Source organism: Zingiber officinale, chromosome 2A, assembly GCF_018446385.1.
Source record: "Zingiber officinale cultivar Zhangliang chromosome 2A, Zo_v1.1, whole genome shotgun sequence".
Classification (NCBI taxonomy): domain Eukaryota; kingdom Viridiplantae; phylum Streptophyta; class Magnoliopsida; order Zingiberales; family Zingiberaceae; genus Zingiber; species Zingiber officinale.
The window spans coordinates 84,234,296-84,256,469 of NC_055988.1; positions in this window are offsets into that span (position 1 = coordinate 84,234,296).

Consider the following 22,174-nt stretch of genomic DNA (forward strand, 5'->3'; position numbering starts at 1 on the left):
CATAGCACCATTATCTTTTACCTTGTCGGATATCCCTATGGGGGAGAAGAAATTTGTTATAATTTCCTATTCTTTACCAGCAACAGGACTATAAAATAAAATAAAAAGATGAAAAATAAAATACAATATAAATAATAATTTACACAAATGAATCATCTCGTTTTGATCGGTTTCTAGTTATTTTAGATTGTTTCTTAAAGGTTTAGAAAAATACAATAACGCTCTCCGACAGAACCCTCAAGAATTGATATCAAAATCTTCCATGAATCTTTCCTTTATAGCTTTCAGGTCGGAGTTGATTTTCACATAATAGTCGACTGATAGCGCCTATCAGTCGATCGCTTCGTCAAATTTCAACATTGCAACTGCAGATTTAACCACAATAGTAGATTGTTCATGAATATTAATCGACTACTACCTAAATAGTCAAATCACATAGTCGAGTTTAGAAAATTATGTTCTCTACAACAATGACAACAGTTAACTGTTCCACATCATCAATCGACTGATCATCAGTCAAGTGGATCAAACAGGTTCAAAACATTATGTTTACCGGAAAAGTGCTATCAATCAACTATTGTGCAACAAACCCCTTAAACCCTCTCGAACCTTGAATCTGGGATTTAAAGGTTCATCAGTTAATTGTTACTCTATAGCAATTGTCTAATACTTCTATTTCAATTTTACCAAGGTTAAAATCTTGCCTTGTATAGTATTTAGTTAAGTTTGACTTATAGGACATTCGTGTAAGTATCCATGGGTAGTTTTGATGTAGTCAACCAAGTTAAGCTGAGTTCTGTTTATTTTTAATATCTTGTGTCTAAGTATGTAGGAACTTAGAGCACAAGAAGTCAAACGGAAGATGTAGCAGACGGGAAGGATTGCATTAGAAGGGAGTTGACAGGTTCGGTACATCCGAGGGACGAGGTGCTGCAGAAGAGTACACCGGTGGACGAGGACATGCACGACATTCGAGGGACGAGAAGTTGAGGAGGAAATCTACTCGAGGAGAAGGTTTGAGTTGAGTTTGGGTGAGCTCAACTCCGGTTAACCGGAGTATCACCTACGTGAACAAGATTAGCTTGAAGGTTGATCTGCTTCATGGAAGTAGACCCGACCCCGGGCCGGGTCTGGCCCAGACCCGGCCCGGGCCCGTAACCGGGTCAACGGGCCGGTTGCCCATTGACCCGGTTCGCCGGGTCGAACCGGAACCGGCCCGGCAAGTTGCCGGGCCGGTTCCGGTTCATTGGGTGTAAAAACCGGTGAGCCGCTGGTTAACCGGCGGGTTGAACCGGCGGTTCAGCCGCAAATTGGGAGGGTTTTTAGGTATTTTTTCAACGGTTAGGATCATTTGACCGTTTTTGATCAATGGCTATGATTTAGTGTCCGTTACTATCAAAACTCTATAAATAGAGAGCTTATTTCATCATTTTTCACACACATCTTCTCTACTCTTAATCTCATTTTCGTATTCTCTAATCTCTACACACTTTCGTTTTCAATTTTCAATTACAATGGAAGGAGGCCGTGGAGGTGCATCATCTCGAGCTCGGAAGGGAAAGCAAATAATGAATCCGCGGGAGGAGGACCCCAACATTCAATCCACCGATGATGAGATCGAGCATCTTCCGAATCCGACACCCGACACACAAGGAAGTACCGATGCAATTACTTCTAAGGTTCGGGAACTTCCTCCTCTAAAGTCTTCTATTTTTACTAAACATTTTGAGAAGGTCACTCTTCCGTCGGGAGAAATGCGTGCAAAATGTAAGCACTGCAATGCTTCCTACAAATTCCAAGCCGTTGAAACGATATGTAGAAACGAAGCACCCGACGGAATATGGACTCGACCGTTCTCAAACACAATTATCAAGATTTTCTTCAACTAGCGGTAGTACCGATTCCGGTTTATTTTTATATTCGGATAATAAATTAAGAGAATCATTAGCTAAATTTGTTTCCGTAGAACATCTTTCTTTTAGTTTTGGATCTAAATGTACATTTGAAGATTTTTGTAAAGAATCTCTTAATCCATGTGCTAAACGTGTTCCTAGGACTACACTTACTCGTACAATTAAAAAATTAGTAAAACAAGGAAAAAAGAATTTAATTGATGAATTTAGTAAATTAGATAATAAAGTTTCTTTATGTTCTGATATTTGGAGTGATCATTGGCAAACATATTCGTATATGGGTGTGACTTGCCATTGGATCGATAACTCTTGGAACCTCCAAAAAAGATTATTAGCTTATAGAGTTTTTGATAAATCACATAATGCTCATAATATCGCACAATTATTATGTTTAATTTTAGAAGAATATGGTTTAACTCATAAAATATTTTCAATATTATTAGATAATGCTAGTTCTAATACCGCTTGTATAGATGATCTAAAATTTGTTTGTCAACCTATTATTGGAGGTTTATTTTTTCATATTCGTTGTGTTTGCCATGTTTTAAATTTATGTGTTCAAGATGGTTTAAAAATTTTAGAAAGTTATATTAAACCAATTAGAATTGCAATTTCTTATTTATAGTCTCATCCTTCTATAATGAAACAATGGGGTAGGTTTTGTAAAATTAATGGAATGAGACTTAAAAAATTTCCACGTGATGTACCAACACGTTGGAATTCAACATACCAATTATTACAAGATTCATTTCAATATAAAGAATTATTATGTTCATTTTTTGTACAAAACACTAATACTAATATATATTTTATTTTCACAACAATTGAATATTTGTAGTAGTATTTGTGAAATTTTAAAAGTATTTAATGATGCAACCGAACAACTTTCCGGTGTTTATTATCCCACTGCTCAATTAGTTTTAGAAAATTTTTCTAATATAGTATTAGTTTTAAATGAACATATTAATAATGAATCTTTATCTCCTTGCATCTTAGCTATGAAAACTAAATGGGAAAAATATTTTTATTTAATTCCTGAAATTTATTTAATTGCATTTGCTTTAGATCTTAGATTTAAATTAGAAGTTTTACCAGAAATGTTAACTTTATATTATGATGTTTTAATTCCAATTAAAGATTCTCTTCCCCATCCAGCTAATATTATATATAATGTTAGAATTTATTTATATGATATTTTTAATCAATATTATGCAAAATATGGAACACAAATTAATATTTCTAAAATTCAACAAACTACTAGTAGTAATTTAAAACTTACAAAAGCACAACTCTTATTAAAAGAACGGACAAAACGTCCACGGGGATCCTCAAGTTCCACACAGGAACTTGAGAATTATTTTACGACTTCTTTTGATTTTAATGAAGCAGATAGCGAAAACTTCGATATCTTAAAGTGGTGGTCACAGAAGGCACAAAGCTTTCCCGTTCTCTCCGTGATCGCAAAAGAAATTTTAGCTTGTCCAGTGTCAACTGTTGCTGTGGAGCAGACGTTCAGTGCCGGCGGCAACATATTAGATGAACGACGATCAACTTTGTCTCCCGACTCAATGGAAGCCCAAGCATTACTGGACGATTGGACCAGAGCGGAGAAAAGAATCCAAGAAATGTAACTTTCAGATGACGAAGTTGAAGATTTTGATACTGAAGGAACAAATACGACAGGAACAGAAAATGGAAGTGAATGAAAATGTAAAAGGATAAAAATGTAAAAGAACTATGTGGGCTTTGATTCCCCTAAAGGGATACGTAGGCAACTTAAATAAGTGCAAGCCCTTTTTTTAATAAATTTTAATTTCTAATTTTTAATGTTTAATTTTTAATTTTTAATTTTTTTTAACATATTAATCTTGAACCGTGACGAACCGTGAACCGAACCGTGAACCGGCGGTTCTGAACCGTGAACCGTAACCGTCTTGGGCGGTTAAGGTTAAGGTTAAGGGTCGACCTGCCTGGAACCGTCGAACCGGCGGTTCCGAACCGTGGTCAGGTCTACATGGAAGGTGCCTCCAAGAGGCTTGGAGGCACCCTCGCCCCTTCATCTGGAAGGTGTTGGGTTGCAAGGTTGCAAATAAAGTCTCATATTAAAAATATATGGGAAAGATCATAGATTTATAAGGAAAAGATATCTCTATTAGTATGAGATCTTTTGGGTAGAGCTCAAATATAAAACCATGAGGGTTTAGACCTAAAGTGGATAATATCATGTCATTGTAGAGATATTTAAATCTCATTTGGTCCTAACAATTGATATCAGAGCTCGAACTGCCAGAAGGTCTAAACGTCGACTGTGCACAAGAGCTATGATATAATTAAGTCATGTGAGTAGAATATTGACCTCGAACAAAGGAAGTGGGGGCTCCCATGACCAAATCAAGAAGACCAAACACCAAACAGGAAGTCCTGGTTGCGGCTAGGGAAGGAAGTATTGGGACCTTTGTGTCCGCTAGAGGGGGGTCTGAATAGCGGCTCGTTGCGTGCTCGTCGGTTGCGTCTTGATGATGTGCAGCGGAATACAAAGACAAAAACAACCACAACGCTAACACTCTGATTTACTTGGTATCCACCTCAAGAAGAGGTGATTAATCCAAGGATCCACTCACTCGAGCACTCTCCACTAGTAAACAACTCCTTCTCGGTCGCAGCCGGAGGCGGAAAAGCCTCGTACAAACACACACAACACTACAACACTCACACAAGAAGAAGATACAAAAATCCAACTGAAATATACCCTTCTTCTTGCTTACTTGTTGATTGTTGTTACCTCTTGAACCTTGGGGATGTACCCCAAGAGCCTTCAAGAACTGGCGGAGAAGCTTGGAGAAGATCGTCGAAAAATCACTGTAAGCTCGCAGGAAACAAATCGCAAAGATCTGCGGAGAAAATGCTCCGCCAAGGCTTTAAACAGTGCTCCCAATCGATCCAATCCATCCCCAATCGATTGCCACGTCAGCACTGCTCGATCCCAGCCGTCCATCGCTCGTTTCTTGCCTAACGATCAAATCCCAATCAATCGACCGATCGATTGGGAACATCTGAATCGATCGGTGGATCGATTTAGAAGCTTTCTGTGTTCTCGCGATCGCGCGAGAACTCCCCTGCCCAATCGATGGATCGATCGATTGGCAGCTCCCAATCGATCGTTCGATCGATTGGGAAAGCTTTTGTGCTCGCGATTTCACATCCCAATCAATCGACTGATAGATTGAGCCTTCCCACAATCGCAGCACACTCCAATCGATCCACTGATCAATTGACCAGCCTGGACTTGACTCAAACTCAAGTCCAAAATCTCCAACCCAACTCCTGGTCAACCGTGACCTATTGGGTCTCCATGCCTAGCATTTGGTCACACCCGACCAACCTTAAACTAGCCTTCTAGCCTCCTCCATCAGCCTTGCATCCCTTGGATATCTCCCATCCTTCATGCCTTGCCTTCAGGAGCTTCCTTCGGCCTCATCCTAGTTGTCGGATTAAACCACCACACTCGACCAACCTCGAACTAGCCTTCTAGCCTCCTCCATCAACCTTGCATCCCTCGGATATCTCCCCATCCTTCACGCCTTGCCTTCAAGAGCTTTCTTCGGCCTCATCCTAGTTATCGAGTTCTCCTTGCCAAGTCATACTAGGACTTACCTTGCCAAGACCACATGCTTGGACTTACCTTGCCAAGACCATATGCTTGGACTTTCCAATTGCCTGGCTCCTTACCAGGACTTTTTCCTTTGCCAAGATCACACTTGGACTTTCCAATTGTCTGGCTCCTTACCAGGACTTTCTCCTTTGCCTAGCCTCCAGTTAGGACTTTCACCACTACTTAAACTCCAGTTAGGACTTCACCACTGCCTAACCTCCAGTTAGGATTTCACCACTACCTAAACTCCAGTTAGGACTTCACCACTGCCTAACCTCCAGTTAGGACTTCAACACTGCCTAACCTCTAGTTAGAACTTCCACCACTGCCTAAACTCCAGTTAGGACTTCACCACTGCCTAACCTCCAGTTAGGACTTCACCACTACCTAACCTCCAGTTAGGACTTCCACCACTGCCTAAACTCTAGTTAGGACTTCACCACTGCCTAACCTCCAGTTAGGACTTCCACCACTGCTTAAACTCCAGTTAGGACATCACCCAGTCAAGTCTCCTATCATCCCTGACCTACTTGACTTGTCTTCTTATCAACCTAGTCAACCCTTTGACCATCTCCACAACCGGATGATTGCCTTAGCAATCTCCATATATTTTCAAACATCAAAACTCAAATCCTCAAGCTTGACTCAACTTAAGCTTAGTCAAACTGGTCAAACTTGACCAAGGGAAATTACCCCAACAATCTCCCCCTTTTTGATGTTTGACAATACCTCTAAATTAATATCTCTAAGTTAGGCTAAATCCCATAGCCTTAGCCTCTTCTTTATACCAAAGCTAAATCTCATAGTCTTAACTCCAACTTCATATCAAGGCTAAATCTCATAGCGTTAACTTCTTCCTTATCACAAGGCTAAATCCGATAGCCTTAACTTCTTCTTTATACCAAGGCGAAATCTCATAGCCTTAACCTTCTTCTTGGGATGAAGGCCTAACTTAACCTTCCATTCTTCCCCTTTGTCACACATCAAAAACAGAAAACAACTCTTCTCAATAAGAGTTAACCCCACAATGAAGATCACATAACCTTTATTGTCTCCAAAGCTCCCCCTTGAGCTCTACCTCACTTCACAATGCTCAACCTAGAGCATACATCAACTTCCCAATGAAACTCTCATTTATTGTATTCAATGCTCCCCCTCGAACAGTAATCGCTTTCTCAAAGCTCATCCAAGAGCATTTTTCACTTTACCAATGAAGGTCTGATCTCCTTCATTAACCTAATGCTCCCCCTTGAGTAGTAAGCAACTCCACAATGCTCATCCGAGAGCACTTATCATCCTAGTAATGAAGATAACCAATCTTCCATTGCTCCCCAATACTCGACCCTGCGTAGTAATTCATCACGAAGGTTTAACCCCCTTCCAAGGTCTTTGAAAAGATTTTTATGTTTTCAAAGAGTAACTCCCCCTAAAAACATGGTCAAACTTCTATCATTGCACCAACAATGACTTGGGATTCCTAAACAATTAGGAAATTCAAAACTAGAAGTTTTGATGTTCAAAATTCAATAAAGAAGCTAAATCTCACCCTAAACTTCACCTAAGTCTACCTTAACTAATCCATGCTTGTTTTCATCATGAAAACTCCCCCTAAGTGTATACAAATGTATTCCAAGAGGTTAGGAATGGTTAACGACCCTTGAAAACCAAAACTTGAAGTTTTAAGGTTCTAAAATTCAGAAATGAAGCTAAACCTTATCCTAAACTTCACTTTGGTTTTTCTTAACCAATTCATACTTGTTTTCACCATGAAAACTCCCCCTAAATATATACAAATGTATTCCAAAGGGTTTGGAGTGGTTAACGGATCTTGAAGTGACTTGAAGTGCTGAAATCAAACTTTTCCGGCCAAAATCAAACTTCCCAATCGATTGAAGTTGGGACTCAATCGATTGAATTCACTTCAATCGATCCATTGATCGATTCAGCAAGCTACTACTCACAGAAATTCCCTCTGAATCGATTGACTGATCGATCCAGCCTGGGTTAATCGATCGGTTGATCGATTCACTACCCTTCTATTCGCGGGAATTGACTTCCCAATCGATCGGCTGATCGATTGAACCCAATCCAATCGATCAGCTGATCAATTGAGTTTCTGATTTCTCTGAAATCCAATTTCAATGAAATTCAGAAACTCCCCAAAAATTATACAAAAATCTAAAAATCATGAAAACTCATGCAGTCATTATTTAGGGTATACTTTATCAAGGAAAAATAGTTTTCTATGAAAATACTTCCTGATCCGGTAGCAAAGGAGGGGTATCGTACAAACATAGGTTAATGACACGTGGAGGTCAAGGTCGAGACGATCGACGTAAAAGGTGAGCCAAGCGGGAGGCCACCTTGCCGATCGGCCGCGACAGAAGGCCAGGTCGGCAAGGAGATAACTTGGCTAAGGTTCAAGTTTCCGACGCTCAGGAATCCACATATGACAGCTGATTGGGCCGAGCGACCGCTCAGCTGGGCCGTAGGCCAACGTAGGCGCTATTCATCCGAGCATATGACCGAGTGGGCCACTCGCTCGGCCCCGCCTACGTCCCCCCCCCCCCCGGACGACCAGTATGGCCGAGGCGAGGTCCCGCTCGGCCCGATAAAAGACAGAAGGTGCAGAAGAGTACAACGGGGACGGCCAGAGATATCCTTCTCGAGATATGTGCTGCCAATATACAGCATGGTCAGCGGTCGGACCAGATAGAAAATCGTACGATGAAAGTTTCCACTGTCATGTCAGAGATATGCTCGAACGGTTATGGTATGGCGTCAGGCGTGCTTTTCCGACACATCCATTTTGAGGTATGTTTGGGGAAGCGTGCACGTGTCGATTAGCATGCACGTGCCTCCCCGGGGGCCTATATAAGGACCCCCAGACTTCGGCGGAGGCATGCAATTAACTATACTGTAGCTACATCTCTCCTTATTTTGCTTTCTTCTCGCTTGACTTGAGTGTCGGACGGTCGTCGCCGGGAACCACTTCCCGCCCTGGCTTTGTTGCAGGTTCGCCGGAGGTCCACCTCATCCCGACGTCTACGCGGAGCCAGCAGAGAGCGCCACATCCCCAGCTTTCATCAACTCACAGTTCGGACAGGATCAAATTGGCGCCGTCTGTGGGAACGCACCTGAATCCGAACAGAAAAGATAGAAGGAGCTGGACGACCACACACCGTGACACTCTCTCAGGAGGAGCTCGACACCCTTATTGAGGCAAGAGCGACAAAAATTGTGGAGCAACAGCAGCAGAAGGCGCTAGCCGAGCGGTTAGCACAACAGACAACTTCGGCGTCAGGTGGCCGAGCGGCGGAGGAAGACCGACTGGAGCAATACTCCACATGGGCGCAGAATAAAGGTCAGACTGGCACTCCAGGGAATGCGCCGCCCGCCCCTATTCTATTTCATCGGGCATTATTCCAGACTCCGTCCGAGCTGGCACAGGCCAATCAAGGGTCATCAGATGAAGCGCCCGTACGGGATGTTATGAAGGGGAAGGCGCCTCAGGCAGAGTCATCCCCCGAGCGGATCAATCGACAGTTTTCCGAGGCCATTCTTCGGGATCTACTGCCAAGGTACTACACACCTCCGACGATCGGAGAATATAACGGGACCACCGACCTGGATGACCATCTGGGTAAGTTCGACAACACGACCATTTTACATCAATATACAGATGGTGTAAAGTGTAGGGTATTTCTCACCACCCTTTCGGGATCGGCGCAACTGTGGTTCCGGAGGTTGCCGGACGGATCGATCACAAGCTTCAATGAATTTCACACGGCTTTCCTTCATCATTTCGCGAGCAGTAGGTGCTACCAAAAGACCAGCGTCAGCTTGTTCGCCATAAAACAAGGCCCGAGGGAGACGCTCCGAGCTTACATCCAGCGCTTCAACCAGGTGGCCACGGATATCCCTACAGTCACCTCGGAGACCATGATGAATGCGTTCACACAAGGGCTTGTGGACGGCGATTTCTTCCGCTCGCTCATCAGAAAGCCGCCTCGCAGCTACGGCCATATGCTGCACAAAGCCAATGAATACATCAATGTGGAGGAAGCCCAGGCGGCAAGAAGAAAAGAAGCACCGGCCGAGCCGCTAGTGCCCGTTGAGCGTAGGCAACCAACCAGCTATCAACCGCCAAGAGGACCTCAAGCCGAAGGAGTACGTCCACACCACGAGTCAAGACCGCAAGCTATCCAGCATATGACGGCTGATCGGCCTAAGCAAAAGGGAAAGGTATGGACTCCTATGTTCTGTTCACTTCACCAGTCAGCCACCCACAACACCCGTGACTGTCGGAGCCTTCCGTCGATCGCTCACCCTGCGCCTAGGAGCTATCGCCGCCGATCCCCTTCACTTGATCGGCGCCCCCGACACCAGGACACCGGACGACATGGGGTCAGGGAGTCAGTCGAGCGACATCATCATCATCTGCCAAGGGCCAATCCCTGAGCCTCACAGGAGCGAGCGAGGCCCTCCGCTCGGGAGGAGGAAAATCGAAGCAATACCGCTCGGGGCGAAATCAACATCATCGCCGGGGGCCCTACAGGAGGAGATTCCAACAGGGCCAGAAAGTCACACGCTCGACAGCTAAGGATTCATGCAGTAGGCTGCAGTCAAGAACGAGCACGGGGTCCCGAGATCAACTTCGGGCCTAGGGACCTGGAAGGAGTTGAAGTGTTGCACGACGACACACTCATCATCCGAGCGGTAATAGCAAATTACACTATTCACCGCATTTTTATTGATACAGGCAGCTCGGTCAACATTATCTTCACAAATGTGTTCGACCAACTACAAATTGATATTGCTGAGCTGCTCCCGATGACAACACCCTTGTACAGATTCACTGGCAACGTGGTCTTGCCGGTCAGCCAGACCAGGCTGGCTATATCGCTGGGTGAGGAGTCGCTGTGAAGAACGAGAACCACTAACTTCATAGTGGTCGATGCCCCCTCTGCTTACAATGTCATAATGGGGCGACCCGCACTCAACGAATTCCGAGCGATTGTCTCCACTTTCTGCTAGAAGATCAAATTCCCCATGGAGGACCAAGTGGGCGAAGTCCGAGGAGACCAGCTGGCCGCCCGGCGATGCTATGTGGAAATGGTCCGAGCCGAGTCCAGGTCTGCGCAGAAAACACCGCACCTCGAGGTAAGTAGTGTAACTGAAAAGCCTCCAACTTTAGTTTACGAGGAAAAGGAGGAAGTGCAGATCCAGCCCGACAGGCTAGAAGCCACAACATTCATAGCGTCTGACCTGGAGGGAGACCAGAGGGAGGAGCTGGTCGAGTGCCTACGACGCAACCATGATGTCTTCGCATGGTCAACCAACGAGTTGCCAGGCATTTCGCCGAGCGTAGCGCAACATGAGCTCCATGTCCGACCGGACGCTCGGCCAGTGAAGCAGAGAAAGCGGAACTTTAGCGCAAAACAGAACGACATCATCCGAGCGGAGGTCGAAAAGCTGCTGGAAGCCGGACACATACGGGAAGTGCAATTCCCAAGCTGGTTGGCAAATGTGGTGCTAGTCTCCAAGCCGGGTAACAAGTGGAGGGTCTGCATCGATTTCTGAGACCTTAATAGGGCGTGCCCGAAGGACTTCTACCCTCTGCCCCGGATCGACCAAATGGTGGACTCAATCGCCGAATGCGAGCTGATATGCATGATGGATGCATATCAGGGTTATCACCAGGTGTCGCTCGCCCGAGAAGACCAGGAGAAAGTGAGTTTCATCACGACGGACGACACCTACTGCTACAGGGTAATGCCATTCGGGCTGAAGAATGCGGGCGCCACGTATCAGCGGCTCATGAACAGAGTATTCCGAAAGTAGATCGAGCGAAACTTGGAGGTATACGTAGATGACATACTTATTAAATCACTCCGAGAGGTCAACCTGTGTGCAGATATAGAAGAAACCTTCCGAACGCTAAGAAGGTACGGAGTCAAGCTGAACCCCTAGAAGTGTCTGTTCGGAGCGAAAGGTGGGCAATTCTTGGGCTACATTGTTACCGAATGGGGCATCGAGGCGAACCCCAACAAAGTGAGGGCGCTGTAGGACATGCCACCGCCCCGAAGCATGAAGGAAGTGCAACGCCTCACTGGACGGATAACAACCTCTTCACGATTCATCTCTAAGACAGCCGACCGGAGTTTGCCATTCTTCAAGATTTTGCGTCGAACAGCCAAATTCCAATGGGACACAGAGTGCGATCAGGATTTTGAAGAATTAAAGGTGTATCTAAATTCATTACCTGTACTGGCTAAGCCAGCCGCCGGTGAACCGCTCCGTATCTACCTATCCTCGACCGAGCAGGCCGTCGACTCGACGCTAGTAAGGCAAAATGGCGAAGAGCAGCCTATATATTTCTTAAGTCATATCCTAAAAGATGCTGAGTCCCGATACACTGGTCTCAAAAAGCTTGCATTCGCTTTAGCCCTCGCCGCTCGGAGACTCCGGCCCTATTTTCTAGCGCACACAATCATTGTCATGGCAAACAACCCTCTAGGGAGAGTCCTCCTCAACCCATAGGTGTCCGGACGGCTGATTAAATGGACTACCGAGCTCAGTGAATTCGATATTCAATATCAGCCTCGCACGGCAATTAAACCGCAATCCCTAGCGGACTTCGTCATGGAAGTACAGAGCCCCGAGCCTGAGGCTTCTTGGAAGGTCTATGTGGATGGGTCATCAACTCGACTCGGGAGCGGAGTCGACATTTTGTTAATCTCACCACAGGAAGAGCGGATGCATTTGTCCGTTCGGTTGGATTATCGAACGGACAAATGCAAGCCCTTATAGCAGGACTGCAAGCCGCCCGGCATGTGGGAGCAAGCTGAGTAATTATCTTCTCGGATTCCTAACTCGCCGCTCAGCAACTCTCGGGAGCATTCGAGGTCAACAATGCGAGGCTCAAGCTCTACGTGGAGGCTTTCAAAAGGCTCAAAACTAGCTTTGGCGAGGTAGTCGTACAAAAAATTCCCCGAGCAGACAACTAGGCGGCGGATGAGCTGGCAAAGTTGGCCAGTTCGATAACACTGATCAGCACTCAGCAAGCAATCAAGCAGGTATCCTTAGTAGCGCACATTGACAGGATGGAAGGCCTCATGTTCCCCAACGACTGGAGGGCGGCTATAGTAGAGTTTTTACGGTCGAGAGCCACTCCATCCAACCGGGATGAAGCCCAGCTTCTGAGAAGGAGAGTCGGTCGGTTCACCCTCATTGAGGACCAGCTTTACAAGAAAGCTTTTTCCCGACCACTTTTAAAGTGCATCAGCTCGGAGGACGCGGAATATATATTGAAGGAAGTGCATCAAGGATCTTGCGGGTGACACCCAGGTGGCCAATCATTAGCTAGGAAGATCCTGTTGGTTGGGTACTTCTGTCCACCCTCCAGGAAGACGCCGCTCGGATCATAGCTACTTGCCTGTACTGCCAAAAATACCACATCTTCTCCCACCGACCGACGGAAGAGATAAAGGTGTCCACGGTATCCTATCCATTCGACCAGTGGGGCATGGACATCGTGGGACCCTTACCTATGGCGACCGAGCAGAGGAAGTTCCTACTGGTAGCGGTGGACTACTTCTCCAAATGAGTCGAGACAGAACCAGTGGCCAAGACCACCGAGCAGATGGTCAAAAAATTCATCTGGCAGCATCTCATATGTCGGTTCGACATTCCAAGGCGGCTCGTGTTCGACAATGGGCGGCAGTTCGTCGGACAGGAGCTCCAAGATTGGTGCGAGGAGTACGACATCGAGCAACACTTCACCTCTGTGGCATACCCACAGAATAACGGACAAGCTGCTCGAGGGCAGCTGGGTGGACGAACTCCCCGGCATCTTATGGGCACTTCGCATGACTCCTAAGGAAGGAATAGGGGTCACGTCGTTCCACTTGGTGTACGGAGGAGAGGCTGTCGTGCCAGTAGAGGTCGGGATCGAATCCAATCGGGTGCAGCAATACGACGCGGACAACACCGAGCAGAGGCAGCTGGAGCTGGATTTGGTAGATGAAGCGCGAGCTAAAGCAGCTGGTCGGCTAATGGCGTACCGACAGAGAATGAAGCAAAATTACAATAGGCGAGTAATCCCTAGAGCATTTCAGGTCGGCGATCTAGTATGGAAGAAGGTAAAGCCAGTCGGTGATGTGAGCAAGCTAGAGGCTCCCTGGGCGAGACCCTTCAAGGTCATCGAGAAGCTCCGATCGGGTGCATACTACCTTAAAGATCAAGACGGACGACGGCTGGAACGACCGTGGAGCGCTAATCACCTCCAGCCGTATCGAGCTGGGTAAAAGGTGCGTCGGTGTAATTAATTGCGTGTATTCACATTCCACGCTATCCTTTGAATGCAGGAATAAGATCATGAAAACGCCACGACATAACTAATGTGCACGGAACGGCCAAGCTTCTTCAAACCGTCAAGCGGTGACGTTAAACTCTAGAGTCAGATCGGCGACTATAAACCCCCCAACCTGAAGACCGTTGAGCGGCGACGTTAAACTCTAGGGTCGAAGTGGCGACCATAAATATCCCGCTTGGAAGACCGTCGAGCGGCGACGTTAAACTCTAGGGTCGAAGCGGCGACCATTAATATCCCGCTCGGAAGACCGTCGAGCGGCGACGTTAAACTCTAGGGTCGAAGCGGCGACCATAAATATCCCTCTCGGAAGACCGTCGAGCGGCGACGTTAAACTCTAGGGTCGAAGCGGCGACCATAAATATCCCTCTCGGAAGACTGTCGAGCGGCGACGTTAAACTCTAGGGTCGAAGCGGCGACCATAAATATCCCGCTCGGAATACCGTCGAGCGGTGACGTTAAACTCTAGGGTCGAAGCGGCGACCATAAATATCCTGCTCGGAAGACCGTCGAGCGGCGACGTTAAACTCTAGGGTCGAAGCGGCGACCATAAATATCCCGCTCGGAAGACCGTCGAGCGGCAACGTTAAACTCTAGGGTCGAAGCGGCGACCATAAATATCCCGCTCGGAAGACCATCGAGCGGCGACGTTAAATCCCAGAGTCGGACCGGCGACTATAAACCCCCCGGCTTGAGGATCACCCAAAGGCAACATTGAGATGCAATAGCTAACAAGAGACGAGCGGCGATTATTAGAAGTCAGGAGGAAATCAACACAGCTCGCTCGGGATACACGATTATCTATGTTAGACCAGAAAGAGTAAACCAGCAAAGCGCGAGAAAATTTTCATAAAACAAAAGGAGAAGTTCGCCGACCGAGCGACATAACTACAAAAACACTTCATTCTAGAAAGTCAAAAACATCCTTCGACATAGTGGTAAGAAGGGCAGCATGCTCGCGGACGGGAATTAGGAAGGACTCCAGAAGATGACCCTTTGCCTTCAGATAATCCGCCGTGGCTATAATAGCCAACTCAAAGGCATGGACGAGCCGATCGCAGACCTTCTGAACGAACTCATCCGAGCGGATGTACTTCTGCCTCAGTACGGCGAACCGGCTTGGCTCAGCCTCCTGATACTCCTTGAGAGCAGAGCGAGAGGCCTCGAGGGCCTCCCACAGGGTCTTCAGCTCGTCCTTGAGAGCCACCACCTCGGCCGAAACACCCTTCTTCTCGCCGTCCAACAGGTCCGCCAATTCCTTTACCCACTGTTCCAGGGCACGAGCCTCCACATTCTTCGCTTCCAGATCGGCGATAGCGTTATTCTTCCAAGTGGTCGCAAGTTCTATCTTGCGGTCATAAGTTTTGACCTATTTTTCGAGCTGGCCCAGCATGTACGCCTGATCCGCTGTTTTCTTCCGCTCGGCCTCCAACAGTCCCTGGGTCTTGGAGAGCTCCCTCTGCAATTCGGAATATGAGGGCGCTCGAGGGGTGGAGGGCCCGCCAGAAATTTTGAGCCACTTCAGCTCTTCCTCCAGCATCGCCAGACGACAGGCTACAGCTACGTCTTCCACCCAACACTAGAGAAAAAGGAGCTTTTACATTCCGAACAGAAAAATCATGCGAATAAAGTGCAAGGAACTCACCCCGGTGGCATACTGCAGGTGGCTGTCACCCAACTGGCCGGGAGACATCGTGGCAACATGAGCGCGCGCGTCCTCCCATACCTTGGCGAGAGGCCCACGAATTGTGATGACATGTTCAGGAGCCGTCGGATTCGGCCATATAGTCCTCTGTTGGGAGGTGCAGGACGACCTTTATGACGCGGCGTCCGCCCGACGTCGTATGAGCGGACACCGAAGGACCAGTCGCCTGGTCGGACGGTGCTAAATGTATGCCCGAGCGACAAAGCCAAGGAGGCATTGGAGGCAGGGAGCTGACCGGCACCACCTCGAGGGGATCTGTCGGCAGATCTAGCTGGGAAGGTGTCCGGTCGAAGGAAAGGGCCTCGACTGATGGAGCCTTGCCTTTGGGAGAGAGAGACCCCATCCGCCCGGGCACTGGTGTGGCTGGGGCGGCCGAGCGCTGAGGCACCTCCATCCTGCGTCTCTTCCGGTTAAGGGGAAGATCGTCCTCTGGGTCGGAGCCCTCCTCCCGAGCGGTCGGCTCCCTGCTGGAAGATGCTGCACCTGTTGCCTCAACCGAAGAAGTCTGGGCGGCCGATGTCCCAATGTCAACCTCGCTCTCACCCTCGTGAGAGTCGACCGGAGTGATATCCAGTCGCTCCATTTCCTTGGCGGTCGCCGCCTCGATCGCCACTGCTTTCTTCTTCAAAATCCCGAATAGCAAGGACTCCATTACGACGTTCGCTGCGAGGTAAAAGGAAGAAAATCAGTTAGACTCAAGGCAAATGCATAAGTAAATTGCTTACCAAAGCTGCTCGGGAGTCTGGTTCGACTCGGACTCAAGCCGAACATGTACATCACTCCTTCTAGTAGGAGCTTATTGATATCGAGCTTCAGGCCGACCAGCATATTTGCAGCTTGGAGGTAGTCCGGCCGGGTCTTATACCTCTTCAGCTCAGGGGAAGTAGGTGGTCCGACTGCCACTTAGTCAAGAAAGGGAGCAGCCCGGGAAGGCGAAGGAAGAAAAAGTATTCCTTCCAATGTTTGTTGGAAGTGGACATCTTATAGAAGAAGACCAAGCCAATTCGAAACTGGAACAAATAAGTGCTCAACTCGGATTGTTTGGGATAATAAAAGTAATAGAAAACTTCCGGGCGGAGGGGAATATTGTGGATTATGAATAACACAACTACCCCGCACAAGAGGCGGAAGGAATTAGGCACGAGTTGGTCGAGCGGAATACCAAAGAAATTACAAACTTCGACGATGAAGGGATGGAGTGGAAACCGCAGACCGACTACAAATTGGTCACGGAAAAAGCAAATTGTGCCACGCGGCGGGATGTGTGGCCGATCGGAAGGTGAGGCCAAAATAAGTTCCAAATCAGAGGGGAGGTCAAAGGCATTGATCAGGCTCTCTGCGTCCCACGCCTCAAACCGCGACTCCATGGTCGTGTACCATGGGTCGGGAGCGAGCTCAGAAGGCTGAGGGGTGCTGGCCATCGCCGGAACAATGCAAAGAGCAAAGGCCGAAGAAAAACGGAGAAGGCGAGGAAGAAGGTGATTGGAACAGTGCTAAGAGAGTGCAAACACAGCGGGAGGGAAAAGAAAAGCGCGAAAGAACGAAGGAACAAGGGGCAAAGAGTTCTTATAGAAAAAAGGATGGTCGAAGAAGAGAGAAAATGGCCGGAGTGCGAAGAACCAGTTCGCCAGAGAACAGAGCAGGAACCGTCGAATGCACGCACGCAATAACGCGAAAGCGGCGAAGTAGGAGACGGGGTTATAAAGCTTGGGCCAGACCACTCAAAGCTGTCCGATCCAGGTCAAGGGATCCGAGGAGCAAATCTGGCCGTCGAATTCAGAAGGGCCAAATGTCACATCAACCCTGACGGTATGATCGGCCGGTGACGGTTACATGGCCACGTGGTGGTGACTCATAGGTCGCATTTAATGAGCGTCATTATGCGGGCGTGTGCTGGGCCTTAATGGTGAGGATTTGCACGAATTTCGAGGAGATTTGGAGGACATCAGCATTGACCGACGTTGGGTCGGCGAGACAACCATCGGCAAGTCGAACTCTCCGAGTATCAGTAGCTGTCATGCCAAACGAAATCTGCTTGCGTGGTCCCCGAGAGGATAGGCATTCTCATCATCTGCGGAACGGTCGTTATGTCGCCAGGCCAGTAGTCCAGTCAGTCGGACTTGCAACCTCCTTCAACTAGACTTGAGGGGGAGGCACGTGATCCGATAGCAAAGGAGGGGTCCCGTACGGACAGAGGTTAATGACACGTGGAGGTCAAGGTCGAGACGATCGACGTAAAAGGTGAGCCGAGCTGGAGGCCACCTTGTCGATCGGCCGCGGTAGAAGGCCAAGTCGGTAAGTAGATAACTCAGCTAAGGTTTAAGTTTCCGATGCTCAGGAATCCACATACGACAGCTGATTGGGTCGAGCGGCTGCTCAGCTGGGTCGTAGGCCAACGTAGGCGCTATTCATCCGAGCATATGACCGAGCGGCCCACTCGCTCGGCCCCGCCTGCGTCCCTCCCCCCCCGGACGACCAGTGTGGCTGAGGCGAGGTCCCGCTCGGCCCAACTAGTATGGGCAAGCGTCTCTCCCGCTCGGCCCGATAAAAGACAGAAGGTGCAGAAGAGTACAAAGGGGACGACCAGAGATATCCTTCTCGAGATATGTGCCCCCGACAAACAGCATGGTCGGCGGCCGAACCAGACAGAAAATCGTACGGTGGAAGTTTCCACTGTCATGTCAGAGATATGCTCGGACGGTTGCGATATGGAGTCAGGCGTGCTTTTCTGACACATCCATTTTGAGGTATGTTTGGGGAAGCGTGCACGCGTCAATGAGCGTGCATGCGCCTCCCCGGGGGCCTATATAAGGATCCCCAGACTTCGACGGAGGCATGCAATCAACTATACTGTAGCTACAGCTCACCTTATTTTGCTTTCTTCTCGCCTGACTTGAGCGTCGGAGGGTCGTCGCCGGGAACCCCTTCCGGGCCCGACTTTGTTGCAGGTTCGCCGGAGGTCCACCACATCCCAACGTCTATGCGGAGCCAGCAGAGAGCGCCACGCCCCCAGCTTTCATCAACTCACAGCTCAGACAGGATCACTTCCTATTTTCAAAGATTGTCACAACTTTGAAAACCCTTGAAAACTTCAATGTTTTCTCCTAGTTTGTGTCTAACTTTTCAATGATGATTACTATCAAAAGATAGTCTTCACCAAGGTTTTCAAAAAGAATTTTTAAAATCATTTTCAAAACCAATATCCAACCATATTCTTTGGGCTCAATGCACATGACTTGTACATTAGCTTTCCCAATGATTAGAAGACACATAACTATGTGTTTTGATGAACCTAAAACTCAACAAGATGCACTAAATGAACATCTTGAGTTTTGTTCACCATCCTAACATCTGACTTGTATCTAACGTGTATTAAAACACATACAAGTTACCTTATAGTTCTTGTGAAATGTATATTTGGTTTTGCCTTAAACTAAGGGATCATGCATATCTATCTAGGCATTATAAAACTTGTGATCATCCACCTAGGATTTCACTTAGTATAATCCCACTTGTTGGGATATTTACCATTAATGATAAATGCCTTTTTGTCCTTAATTACAAGGAAATTAACATAATGCATGATGACTAATGACATACATCAAAATAAGCAACTTTCAAAAGAAAAGCATGCTATAGCTACATGATGTATGTATGACATGACATGACATGGTATTTTTATATTTTTCATAATAAACATGAATGCAACACATGATGTCATGACATGTGATAGACAATCAATCATGACATATTAGCATAAATAACATATACCTAGATAATCTATCTAAGCACTCTTAATTCTTAGCTAAGCCTTAAATTTAATCCTAGATTGCCTATTACTCGAAGAAATGTCAAAACTCAACTTGACATTTCTTCTACCTCTTCCCATTTGTGCCAATTGAAATTAAAAATTAAATCATCAAATTTTATTGTGGCACATTTTACTCTCTTTAAGAATCAAACATTTAGATTGAGACTCAAATTTGCTCTTAATCCCTTAAGAACATACTACGATCTCAATTAGACATTTCTTATCCTTTTTCAAGTGTGCCAACTTAAATTAGATGTGATTTCTCAAGGTTTGGCACAACTTACTCTTCCATAGAGTAATTAATTTGATTAAGGTTTAAAATTTTCCTTAACCCCTCAATAGAATACCAAATTTCCAACTTGGTATTTCTTTTTGCATTTGTGCCAATTTAAATTTAAGTCCAATTCCTCAAGACTCGGCACATTTTACTTCTCCAAATACTAACACTTTTAGATTAACACTTAGATTTCCCTTAAATCACTAAGAAGATATTAAAATCCCAACTTGGTAGTTCGTATGATTCTCCAAATTGTGCCAATTTAATTCAAACATAATTTCTTAAGATTTGGCACATGTTACTCTTTCTAAGAGTGACAATTTTGATTAAGATTTACTTTTCCCTTAATTCCATAGGAAAATGTCAAATTCCCAATTTGGCATTTCTTTTGCTTCTCTCAAGTGTGTTAATTTAAATTAGATTCAACTCCTCAAATTTTGACACATTTTACACTTTCAAAGAGTAACACTAATAATCCTTTTCATTTTCAAAGGTTAATAATAACCTTGAAAATGCTCTCAAGTGTCAACTTTAACAAGGTTGGGTTAACTACCCTTCCAATTGGAGTTGACACTCTCTAAACCCATTTAGGGTGTAGAGAATATGCTCCTAGGAACCCAATACCTATTGGTGCTCCTTGGATGCTCTAGGTACTCACTAGGGATAACTTCCCTAGATACCTTCCTAAGGACCTTTCTAGGCTTCTTAGAAGCCTTGATCACTTCTACAAGGTCAACTTTAGGGATAGCTTCCCTTGTGACCTTCTTTGTGACTTTGTTAGACTTCATTGAAGTCTTAGTCACATTGGACTTGACAAAGGTACTCTTAGGAATGACTTCCCTAGTGTTTTTGGCTTGACCACTAAACCTAGGTTTAGTTCCATAGCTATATGAAACCCTATGATAAGAAGGATCATCCTTCTTAGTTTTAGGTTTGTATCCCAAACCTTTATGGTTACTAGATTTAGGTTTGTATCCCAAACCCATCTTACCATTTGATGTTTCTTGGTTCCTTAACCCTAGATTATGTTCATTTTGACCCTTAAGCATGTTTTCCATTCTTGCTAGGGTCCTTTCTAAATTATCAAGTCTTGACCTCAAAACTTGGTTCTCTGTCATTAAATCCATAGATTTTGGATTTTTCTTGACCCCTATGAGCATTTGTATATCTAGGCATAAATCTATAATCCTTAGAGTTATTGCCTAACTTGTTATCTACCTTCCTAACCTTAGATGTGGTAGTTCTAGCATGAGGAGGAATGTATTTTCCCTTAAAGCTATCATGCTTTCTATTTTCATGATAATTTACATTAAAATGATAAGAATTATTTATAACAAGTGTTTTATCATGACTCAAAGGAATTGCACTATTAAAAGTTACCTTGGGTTTGCTCTTAAAAGCTCTCCCTAGACTTGTGCTTCCTCCTCTAACTTTGATTGGCTTCTTCCCTTTAGGGTATTGACTCCGGTAATGCCCATTTTGATTGCATGAGAAGTACATAATGTGCTCCTTGCTCTTGCATTTCGTGGGACCAATCTCCTTGGGCTTCTCCTTGCCCTTAGATACTACTTGGCCCTTCTTCTTGGTCAATTTGGGGCATTTGCTCTTGTAATGCCCACGTTCCCTACACTCAAAGCAAATGATATGATTTTTATTATTTACAATCGAAATTTCTATACCTTCGCTTGTAGAGGTAGCACTTGATCCTCCAATAGATTTATCTTGCATTGTAGAGGTTGCATCATCTTCTAACTCTTCTTCACTTGAAGATGTGGATGTTTCCACCTCTTCCTCTCTTGAAGATGTAGAGAATCTCTCCTCATCTTCTTTTTCTTTCTCTTCTCCTCTTGAGGGTGTGGATGCTCTCTCCTCATCTTCTTTTCCTTCCTCTTCTCCTCTTGAGGGTGTGGATGCTCTCTCCTTATCTTCCTTCTCCTCCTCTTCCTTTTCCTCCTCGAATGTTGCATTCGTGTCAACATCTGATTGGTCCTTCTCTTCTTAGACCAATGAGCCCATATCCTTGAGCTCCTCCACTCCTTGGAGTTTTGTAGGGTTCTCATGATGGGCAATGATCTTTTTCCAAAGATCACATGCACTTGTGTATTCACCTACACTCAAAAAGATGTTAGAAGGTAATAGATTTAACAAGATTTTTGTCACCTCCTTATCGGCCTCCGCTTGTTCCTGTTGTTCCTTGGTCCAATGTCGAGGTCGGAGACACTTCCCTTTTTTATCCTTAGGAACCTCAAATGGTCTTCCAATGCAACACATTGGTTCCAATCTATTTGAAACCATGTCTCCAACCGCGTCCTCCAATAATTGAAGTCTTCTTTGTCGTACGGAGGTGGAATTCGGATATCCCATCCGAGCAGTCCTTCGGACTCCATCTTCTTCTTCCTCTAGCTTCTTGCTCTCTTGGCGGTTAGTCCGTAGAAGAGCGAC